Source organism: Panthera leo, chromosome A1 (assembly GCF_018350215.1).
Source record: "Panthera leo isolate Ple1 chromosome A1, P.leo_Ple1_pat1.1, whole genome shotgun sequence".
NCBI lineage: Eukaryota > Metazoa > Chordata > Mammalia > Carnivora > Felidae > Panthera > Panthera leo.
Window position 1 is genome coordinate 81,198,919 of NC_056679.1, and position 7,921 is coordinate 81,206,839.

Consider the following 7,921-nt stretch of genomic DNA (forward strand, 5'->3'; position numbering starts at 1 on the left):
GCATGAACGGGGGAGGGGCAGAGAGAGAGGGAGACACAGAATCGGAAACAGGCTCCAGGCTCCGAGCCATCAGCCCAGAGCCCGACGTGGGGCTCGAACTCATGGACCGCGAGATCGTGACCTGGCTGAAGTCGGACGCTTAACCGACTGCGCCACCCAGGCGCCCCGATACATACATTATTTATAAAGGCCAAGATATGGAAGCAGCCCAGTTGTCCGTGGGTAGACAGATGGCTAAAGAAGGTGTGCTGTATGTACAATGGGATATTACTCGGCCTTAAAAAAGGATGAGATCTTGCCGTTGTGACAACATGGATAGAGCTAGAGGGTATTGTGTTGAGTGAAATAAGTCAGAGAAAAGATAAATATGATCTCAGTTATATGTGGAACCTAAAAGACAAAACCAATGAACAAACAAAAACCAGAAAGACTCCTAAGTACAGAGAAAAAAATGGCAGATGCAGAGGGAAGACAGGTGAGGGACAAGTGGGGGGGGGGGGTGAAGAGGACTCATGGGTACAAACTTCCAATTAAACTTCCACGACAAGCAAGTCAAGGGGCGCCTGGGGGGCAGGGAACGTAGTCGATAATATCGTAATGATGTCGTAAGGAGCCAGATGGTCACCGCACCTCCCGTGGCGAGCATTGTATAAAGTGCAGGATGGTTGTGCACCTGAAACTATTATACTGTATATCACGTGTACTTAAACAATAAAAAATAATTAGCTTTTTCTGTTCCCAAGATAACAAATGTACCTTGAAAAATTGAGAAGCCCCTAAAAACCACCTAAAGGGTAATAGTCGGGCATAACCGCACCCACAGGGGTGGCCACCGCTGGTGGTTTAGTATCCACGCGCCCAGCCTTCTCTGTGTGCGCGTGGGAACACGCACCTGGATCTGCACACGCTCTTCTGTGACCTCCTATCCCTTTCAGCATTCTGTTTCTTCCGTTCCATGTGTAGAGTCTACATCAACAGATAGGCTACAGCCTATTATAGTCTGCATAATACCTGTCCCGATGGGTGTATCCAATTTATGTCACTAACTTCCCTCTTCGTATTCTTGGACATCCATTTTGTTTTCAACTTTTGCTCGATTACATATGAAAAACATTAAGCCCGTTTTAAAACAGCTTTGGACCCAAATCACTGGTGAAGCCCAGTTGTAAAGCCACGAATTTGGATTGAACAATTGCCCTAAGTCTTTTCCAAAAACGTTTCCTTGAAGCTGAATTTCTCAATTAGCCAATCCTATTAAGAGTTAGTATGATTTAGGGACGACTGCAGTCTTCCTGCTTCCACATGACTCTTCACAAAGGCGACGGGGCAGTACCGTGAGGTAGGAAGGGACGGGCTTGGGAGCCGGGGGACAAAGGGACGGGCTTGGGAGCCGGGGGAACAGAGATGTGGATCCCAGCTCTGCCATCGGCCGTCTGTGTGACTGTGGAAAGGCACGGAAATACCCTAGACTGTGGCTTCCTGGTCACCGTGCGCGGCACAGGATAAAACACTACACTAACGAAACTCATAAACACTGTGCAGCTGCCTTGGACTATATTTCTATCACAACGAAAAGTTATAGATGAGCCTTTTCCTCGGCAAACCTCCCCGACGCAGGAACTATGATCCCCCTTAGAAATAAGGAGACTGAGACTCCAAGAAGTTGTGTGCCTTCCCCGAGTTCACACAGCAGTAAACGGCCAGAGGCTCGAACTCAGGAGTCTTACAAGCCGACGGTCTTCATGCTGTAGCTCACGAACCAATCATACCTTTGTAATAGGAATTTAAATGACCAACTGGAATTTAACTTTAAAATCCTTATTTGAGGGGCTCCTGGGTGGCTCAGTCGGTTGAGCGTCCGACGTCGGCTCAGGTCATGATCTCACGGTCTGTGAGTTCAAGCCCCGTATCAGGCTCCGTGCTGACAGCTCAGAGCCTGGAGCCTGCTTTGGATTCTGTGTCTCCCTCTCTCTCTGCCCTTCCCCCGCTCACGTTCTGTCTCCCTCTCTCTCTCTCTCTCTCTCTGTCTCTCTCTCTCTCCCTCTCTGTCTCTCAAAAATAAATAAACATTAAAAAAATTTAAAAAGGTTAGGGGCACCTGGGTGGCTCAGTCGGTTGAGTGTCCGACTTCGGCTCAGGTCATGATCTCACCGTTCCTGAGTTTGAGCCCGTTGTCGGGCTCTGTGCTGACAGCTCGGAGCCAGGAGCTGCTTTGGATTCTGTGTCTCCCTCTCTCTCTGCCCCTCCCCTGCTCACGCTGTGTCTCTGTCTCAAAAATAAATAAACATTAAAAAAACTTTTAATCCTTATTTGAATAATAATGCTCTATAAAATGCATTCATACTTCTTATGTTAGCACTACTTAAAAACTAGGAGACAAAGAACCCAATATAAAATCGTCTCCTAAAATCTTTTATCATGTCTCGAAGCTGTCTTTTAGAAAATAACATTTCTTTTGCTTCCCAAAGGGGCCCTGTTTCCCTCCCCGAAGTCTCTGGTGTGTTGCATGGAAATGTCAGTTTCTTTGTAATTCTTTATTATTATTATTTATTAATTTCAAAGTTTTGTTTATTTTTGAGAGCGAGAGAGCATGTGCAGGGGAGGGGCAGAGAGAGAGGGAGACACAGAATCCAGAGCAGGCTCCGAGATGTCACTGCCCCACACGGGGCTGGAACCCACCAACCGTGAGATCATGACCCGAGCCGCAGTCCAGAGTGGGCACTTCACCTACAGCTTCCCTCCTGGTGATCCGTCACCTCAGGAAACCACCTGGGATTCTGGCCAGAAGAGCTTCTGAAGACGGCGTTCAGCGCAGAAACACTCCCACGGTGACCAGTGTCTCCAGACGGAAGAAGCGGTTCAGAATGGCCTCACCTCCCTCCGTAAAGGCCGGGGAGGGAGAGGAAAGGGCGCCCCGTGCTGCCTGCCGCCGGCGCTGGGCCCCGCACGACTTCCTGGCGCCCGGACACCTGCCCCGCGGGGCCCCAGATGCGCTGCCCCAGGTGACCCGGGAGAGCATGCCAGGGGCGGCCAGGAGCCGGCCTCGTGCTGCCCTCTGCCGGCCAGAGCGCCGAACTGCAGCGGAGACACGGGACGGGCAGGCGCGCTGAACCCCTGGTGTACCGCTGGCCCCCGCCCTGGCCCTCAGTCTTTGCCTCACTGAGAAAAGCTGCTGTCACGACAGCCCGTCTCGTTTTCAGAAGGCTCGCAAGGCCGATCCGCTCGTGATGGGGAAGAGAGAGGAGGAGGCAGCCAAGTGTGCTGCGGATTTCTCCGGAAAGCCTGTGCTCAAACCTCCCACCGCCCCGTGGCTCTGGGCAGGCTCGCTCTCCCACCTCCAGGCTTTTCCGCCTTAAAACAGAAGGAGCACATGCACTTCCTCTGCAAGGTTTTGAAAGGCTTCAATAAGTCAATGTTTAAAAATGCAGGTACTTGGTGAACCTTTGCAAACCATGGCATAAAAGTGGTTGCAGAATGTCTACTAGTGGGTTTCTAAGTTTGATTTTTTTTCCGGATTACACAAAAGGCTGCAGGGAGACTCATTTCATTACCCTGAATCTATCTGAAGAGGAAGCCTAGTTCAGCATTACAGGTGTGTGAATATTGTATTGTTTCATGTATTATAATCTTATCAGAGATAAATTGAAAAGTAGCAGAAGGTCTAAATATATACAATTACTTCAGTAGTAGTAATCCACGAGCCAAGGCCTGCCCACATAGTTCTGTCTACGTGATGCAGAAACCGCTCTCTGGGGTGTCACTGTCCCCTTGGAGTGTGAGTCACCGCTGAGGTCACACATCTGACGTAAACGTGCTGTAACCACGTCGTACATGTGTCACATTAAGGAATTAGTGCATTAATTAGGATTGTGTTGCTATGCATTTTCCTTCCGGCTTCACAGGGGAGACCCTAACTCTGAATCCAGCTCTGGCCACTGAACAAACACCTCTCAGATGCCAGAGAACATGATTGAGATGGACAGACACATCCTAACCCAGCGGGCACAGAGACCTCGCACCTGCAAACGGCCGCCAGCCGGCATTAGGTCGGGCTGGCCAGCCCTCTGGCCCCTTCTCCTCCTGGCCACAGGAAGGACCACTGTGATGCCGGTCACCACTTTGACTGAGTCTTGGTGCCTTCCACCCGCACACACAGGGTATGAAGTTCATGTCCATACCGAGTTTTCATTTACTAAGATTTTGAACCTTGCTGAATGAGGAGCAGACCTCAGCCGCATTGAGAAAGCCCCCGGACTAAACTGGCGTTGGAATGACAGCTGGCAAAAGTGGGCAGGCCCCACACGCTGAGCCAAACAGAGCGAATGGGAGGCTTGAATGGGATGGAGAATCTCCTTACTCCTTACAGAATATGGAAAACGCACAGAATACACGTGGAAGTCACTTGTCATGACAGGAAGCAGGGAAAATACAGCGTGAGTTTTAAAAAGGGAGAGGGGGCGCCTGGGTGGCTTGGTCGGTTGGGCATCCGACTTCGGCTCAGGTCATGATCTCACGTTTCGTGAGTTCGAGCCCCGCATCGGGCTCTGTGCTGACAGCTCAGAGCCTGAAGCCTGTTTCAGATTCTGTGTCTTCCTCTCTCTCTGCCCCTCCCCTGTTCATGCTCTGTCTCTCTCGGTCTCAAAAATAAATAAGCGTTAAAAAATTAAAAAATAAAATAAAATAAAAAGGGAGAGAATGTATTGAGAGGATCACGTGATTCTTGTCCTTTTATTGACACGATGCATCACACTGATTGACTGGTGGGTATTGAACCAGCCCTGCAGCCCAGGGATAAATCCCACTTAGTCGTGGTGAATAATCCTTTTAAAAAGTTTTTTTTAATGTTTACTTATTTTTGAGAGACAGAGAGAGACAGAACATGAGCAGAGGAGGGGCAGAGAGAGAGGGAGACACAGAATCCGAAGCAGGCTCCAGGCTCCAAGCTGTCAGCACAGAGCCCGACGCGGGACTCGAACTCACGAAACGTGAGATCATAACCTGAGCCAAAGTTGGATGTTTAACCGATGGAACCACCCAGGTGCTCCTAAATGCAAAGAACATTTATTTTTAAGTTTATTTATTTATTTTTTGAGAGAGGTAGAGAGCAAATGGGGGAGGGGCAGAGAGAGGTAAACGGAGAATCTCAGGCAGACTCCTTGCTGTTAGCACAGAGCCCAACAAGGGACTGGATCCCATGAACTGTGAGATCATGACCTGGGCTGAAATCAAGAGTCAGACGCTCAACCAACTGAGCCACCCATGTGCCCCAGAAGCCAAGAACTTTTTATTATTTGTTACGAGTAAGGAGGCAGGGAGCTCGCTCTCAAAGCGCTGTCTCCCCGCGGGGTTTGTACAGAAGGTTTGCATTCAGCGTCCGAGGTGGGGGTGGGGAGCTTGTCTGTATGCTGGCACACACATCGTATTTCAAAAACTGGTGGAAAACTCCTCCGGTAGGAGGAGATCTTAGTGTTATAATGAGCTGAAGGTAAGTTCGGGATGTCCTGGGGGCTTCCTCACAGGCCCTTGGTTCCAATCCTTGGTCCCAGCTAACAGACTCACGTGAGCACCAAAATCAATCCGACAGTAAAATTGTCTGGCAAGGTTTGTAAAGCAACCATAATAAAAATGCTTCCAGAAGCAATGATGGAAGGTTGAAACAAATGAAAACACAGAACATCTCGACAAAGAGAAGTGACAAAAAAGGACCAAGTAGGAATTACAGGATTGAAAAATATAACAACAGAAGTGAAAGAAGGTTGGCGGAGCTCAGTGGTGGCACTGTGTCAGTGAACTTGAGGACAGATCAAGATCATGTCCCCCATCTGAGCGACAGAGAGAAAAGAGACTGCAGAAAATAAAGAGGGGGTGCCTGCGTGGCTCAGTCGGTTAAGCGTCTGACTTTGGCTCAGATCATGACCTCACAGTTCGTGAGCTTGAGCCCCACATCAGGTGCTCTGCCGTCAGCATGGGGCCTGCTTGAGATCCTCTGTCCTCCCTCTCTGCCCCTCTCCTGCTCGTGCTTGCTCTCTCTCAAAAATAAATAAACATTAAAAAAGATAAAATAATTTTTAAAAAGTTAAACTTGGAAGGCAAAGTTAAAAAAATAAAGGTAACAGATCAAAAACTAAAAAAAAAAAAAAAAGAATCTAAGTGAACGCTAATCAGGATAAACTTAAAAAAAAAGTCCACACCAAGGCACATAAAAATAAAACCTCTTCAAACAAAAGACAAAGGAGAAATGATGCATAACCTATTACCAAAAAACCCGATGTGAGTGACAATCGATGTCCTGTCTGAAACCATGGAGGCCAAGAGGAAGGAAGGGCCAGGAGAGAGCAAACTCTCAACCACAATTGTTACAGAGAAAACCACAGATCCAAAATGGCGCCACTTAGGCCAAGTCCCCAAACCAGGGCTCAATACCTAATGTGACTGCACTTCTAACCTCCCCAGAGTGGAGTCTTGGTCAGGAATTTTCTGATGGGCACTGGCCACCTGGGCCTCTCTGTCCCCTCAAGGGAAGATGAGGTCACCCGTGTGCCTTCGCCCTAGAAACAGACCGTGCCTGGAATTATCCTTTCCTTTTGTTAATAACTTCCCTGCCCTACCCTCCTTCCATAAAAACCTTCCATTTGTACAATTCCCCAGAACTAGATGGGCTGCTGACGATTCATGACACATTTAATAAAGCCAGTTAGATCTCAAATGTACTCGGTTGAATGTTTGTTATTTAATACTTTATACCTGGCAAAACTATCCTTCAAGAATGAAGGGGAAATAAAAACATTCTCAGATAAAGGAAAACTCAGGGAAATTAGCAGCAGCAGACCCAGCCTTAAGGAATGGCTGAAGGAAACTCTCCAAATGAAAAGAAAACGACCAAAGAAGACAGAATTTCAGTATGAAAAGCAGGATGATAATAGTAATGGTAATAACCGGGGTAAATATAATAAACTATCCTTTACTCCATAGAGTTCTTTACTTTTTGATGGCTAAAGCAAAAATTGTAACACCGTCTAATGGTGGAATTCAACATATGTAAACAAAAGACTTAAGACAATTGTATTCGATGTGGAGAACAAAAGCAGAAGAAAAAAATTAAATTTCCTTACAACTGGACAGAGGGACTTTCTCCCGGGTAGCTCAGCTGCCTCGATGGTGACACTTTGCTGAGGGTTAAAGGCAACCTTAGCTTGACATTGTCCCAACCCCCCAGGATCCCGTGAATCTTCTCTAACATCTAAAAATCCTTTTGGAAACCTCCTTGATCTCTACCCCCCAAATATATGTCAGCAATCATCCTCCAAGCATGTGGCCCCTGCTACGCACCTGCAGGGTCTCATGACTGAGGTTTTACCAGACGTCAGTAAATGACCTTCTCCTCACGGCAGCTGGCTCCTCAAGGTCCCGGAAACCTTGCTTCCAAATTCCGTAGAGACTTCTACACGGAGCCTGACTCGGGACTTGATCCCACCACCCTGGGATCATGACCCGAGCCAAAATCAGGAGTTGGACGCTTAACCAGGTGAGTCACCCAGGCGTCCCTGCTTCAAAATTTCTTAACGGAGATGGGAAAAGAATCTAAACGGAGGCAAGATTTCAGCACCTGAGTTGAAGTCCTAGAACTGCTGTCAGTACCAGAGAAAATGTGCGTGTGTCCAAATACATGCTTACTTAGCCATGCCTACACTGTAACACTGTATCCACATGCGCATGTGTATTGTATCCATATGTATGAATACTGTAACCGCTAAAACAAGCACTAAGAAAACCATATAAAGTGATACAGTAAAAAATGTTAAAAATAGAGGCGCCTGGGTGCCTCAGTTCCTTGAGCTTCTGACTTTGGCTCAGGTCATGATCTCACCGTTCACGAGTTCGAGCCCTGCATCGGGCTCAGTGCTGTCAGCACAAAGCCTGC